We start from the raw sequence: 3,821 nt of genomic DNA on the forward strand, positions 1-3,821 counted from the left end.
TTGATTTGATGTTGTGTGTTAACGTCATATTTTTCAAACCTTCTGAAACCGCACGCTGTGACATTTATGTTAATGTCGTATTTATTAAACCTTTCATCTGTTTATTAAACAGTTCATCAGGTAAACAATGCCTTTCTCCCGCCCCCTACCGCAATTAACGAACGTTAACAACTGAATGACATACTTCAATCACAAGCACAGTTGACATGAAGTTACAGTAACTGATGACAACATTAAAAGGAATCAAATGTTTAGTAATCATAACACAATGCATGATGTCAACAAGCAGGGAGATAATGAAGATCAGTAGTTCTACTCAAACTACTTGTGCTCGTAGGGCTACTGGAAGATTGGTCAAATCTAGCAAGTAGGAAAGTTTAAAGTAGAAAGTGCATGACGTGAAAGTAAGAGATTCAGAAGGCCAACAAAAGTTAAGGTTGCTTTGATATAGTACAAAGACGCAGATCTGGTGCTGTAAATAGTGATTCTTTTGTCTTTGAAAGTTCTCAAATAGACGCATTGGAAACACTTTATAATAACTACACACAATTCATCATTTATTAAAGCCTTTGTTACTTATTAGTTAATGGTTTGTTTCATCATTAGTAATTTCCTGTTCATACATAATTTATCATCAGTAAAGCATTTGTTCACACAGTTATAAATGGTTTGTTCATAGTAAATAAGCCTATCCACAAAATATGTTTGTAAGTACATGAATTATACTTAATAAGTAATGAAACAACAACTTATAATGGAAATCATTTTCTTATTATAAACCAGTTGCAAACTATTACAAAATGCTTTGTTCATCATTTGTAAAGCATTGTTCCTATGTTAATTATCATAAATAAAGTATTTGTACACACAGTTATAAATGGTTTGTTCATAGTAAATAAGCCTATATCTAAAATATGTTTATGAATTATTGTTAATACTTAATAAATCATGCAATAATATACACATGCACTAATGATTAGTTAGGGTGAGGATACATATTTTATAAACCACTTCCTAATACTATAATTCATTATTAACTCAGGGGTTACAAGTGGTTAGTTAATGATATTTTGTGAGCTTATCTAAAGTGAGGACTTTCTATGCCTTGCAACACATTTTCAAATGAGTTGTAAAGATTACATTCACATTCATTCATTTAGCAGACAAGTGACGTACACATGTCAATTAAATTGAAGGCCATTGACATGACAGTGAAAGCCGGGAATCGAACCCCCAACTTTTCAGGCTACTGCATGCTAGTCCAGCTCCTTATCCACTACACTACCTTGGCCCGGATAGAAACCCCTACAACTATGCAAGAGTTTCTGTTTTCTTCTACTACACACTGTTATTAAACATCTGTAAACATTATTAAATGCTGTATTCTTCATTTGTAAAGCATTATTCCCTACATTAATTCTCATCTGTAAATCATGTTTACACACAGTTAAAATGGTTTGTTCATAGTAAACACACATATCTATATTATATTTTTAAATTGACTGTTGTAATACCACTGGGCAGAGGTAGTGTAGTGGATAGGGAGCTGGGTTAACATGCAGTAACCCCATAAAGTTGGGGGTTCAAACCCCGCGTTCACCAATGTGGCCTTGCCCTTTAATTTCATTGACAGGTGTAAGTCGCTTTGGGTGAAAGTGTCGGCTAAATAAATAAATGCAAGTGTAAACTTTATAACTCATTTGTAAATGTGTTGCAAGGCATAAAATGTCCTCACTTTAGATGAGCTCACAAAATTTCATTAACTAACCACTTGTAACTCCTGAGTTAATTATTAATTATAGTATTAGGAAGTGGTTTATAAAATATGTATCATCACCCTAACTAATCATTAGTGCATGTGTATGTAACAACTGTTAAATAATGGAAATATTACTTAATTAAAAAACAATTATTGCATAATTTATTAAGTATTAACAATAATGTATAAACATATTTAAGATATAGGCTTATTTACTATGAACAAACTATTTATAACTGTGTGAACAAATGCTTTACAAATGATAAATTAGAAATTACTAATGATGAACAAACCATTAACTAATAAGTAACAAAGGCTTAATAAATGATGAATTGTGTGTAGTTATTATAAAGTGTTACCGACGCATTTAAGCACAAACGAATATGAAACCATCTGCTTGACACTCTCAGCTCCCGCTACAGGAAGTCTGCGCTTTCCCCTCAGTGCGGCCTATTTGGACCTCACAATGACTTTACACGCACCATTGTGAAACAAACACGCCTGAAGTGGGTGCAGAAGTTGGGGTGTTGGTAGTATAGTGGTTAAGGAGCTGGGCTAGCGTGCAGTAGCCTGAAAGTTGTCGGTTCAATTCCCAGCTTCCACCGTTGTGCCCTTGAGCAAGCACTTAACCCCAAGTTGCTCCGGGGACAATGTGATCTCTTGTAATATAGCTGACATATGTAAGTCACTTTGGTCAAGAAGTGTCTGCTAAATGTAATGTAATGTAAAAAAATGTAAGAAGTGTTAGTACATCTGGCCCTGCGTGCGATTGGTGGTGCTGGTGTTGATATGAGGCTGCATGTGATTGGCTGATGTTGATATGAGACTGCATGTGATTGGCTGGTGTTGATATGAGACTGCTTGTGATTTGCTGTTGTTGATATGAGGCTGCGTGTGATTGGCTGGTGTTGATATGAGGCTGCGTGTGATTGGCTTGTGTTGATATGAGGCTGCTTGTGATTGGCTGGTGTTGATATGAGGCTGCGTGTGATTGGCTGGTGTTGATATGAGGCTGCTTGTGATTGGCTGGTGTTGATATGAGACTGCGTGTGATTGGCTGGTGTTGATATGAGGCTGCTTGTGATTGGCTGGTGTTGATATGAGGCTGCGTGTGATTGGCTGTTGGCAGGTTCTGGAGCAGCACATGGACGGGCGCTGGAAAGGGCATATCCATGACAACCAGAAGGGCATGGACCCGCGTCGGCTTCTTCCCACCCTCCATAGTAGAGGTCATCAGCCGGCGCTCAGGTACGCATAGCGTGCGTGTGCGTGTGCGTGTGCGTGTGCGTGGGGTGCGTGTGCGTGTGCGTGTGCGTGTGCGTGTGCGTGTGCGTGTGCGTGTGCGTGTGCGTGTGTGTGTGTGTGTGTGTGTTTAATGGTGTCTGTGCTATATTCTGTTATTTTATTTTGCTTTCTTTCTGTCTGTGTTTTATATTCAGTTCTTCACACACACACACACACACACACACACACACACACACACACACACATATACTCATGTACATTCAGAAATGGATTACATTTTGACATTTTCATCTATTACATAACAGTGTTACCAACAGAAACACACACACACACACACACACACACACACACATACACTGACTTACTCTCTCTGCCACGCACACACACACACACACACACATGCGCGCACACACACATCCTCAGCTACAGACATGTGGAGACTCTTACACGTTGAAATACATGTGGATTATACTTATAGCATTAGCAAGTACAGTACAGTACACATTCATATGCAGAGAGAAAACTAATATTACTAATCTGACACATGTGCTTACACACTCATACACACACAGACACACACACACACACACACACACTCTCACACACACACACCTTACACACATTCATACAGGCTTATCCTCGGGCTGTCAGGACAAACTTGGGTCTTCTGTAATCAGGGGACCCCAGAACTCGTCTGTGTATGTGTGAGAATGAGAGACGGATAACACACACACACACACACACACACATACACACACACACACACACACACACGCACACACACACAGACACACACAGACACACACATACACTCTCG

The 3,821-nt window shown here is 38.7% G+C and overlaps 1 protein-coding gene across 1 annotated transcript in view; it reads right to left on the bottom strand.

The window, feature by feature from the left end:
- The window catches only part of LOC121700216, a 1,725,899-nt gene that overhangs the window by 1,585,601 nt on the left and 136,477 nt on the right, over positions 1-3,821 (bottom strand).

This window comes from Alosa sapidissima, chromosome 24 (genome assembly GCF_018492685.1).
Source record: "Alosa sapidissima isolate fAloSap1 chromosome 24, fAloSap1.pri, whole genome shotgun sequence".
NCBI classification, from domain to species: domain Eukaryota; kingdom Metazoa; phylum Chordata; class Actinopteri; order Clupeiformes; family Clupeidae; genus Alosa; species Alosa sapidissima.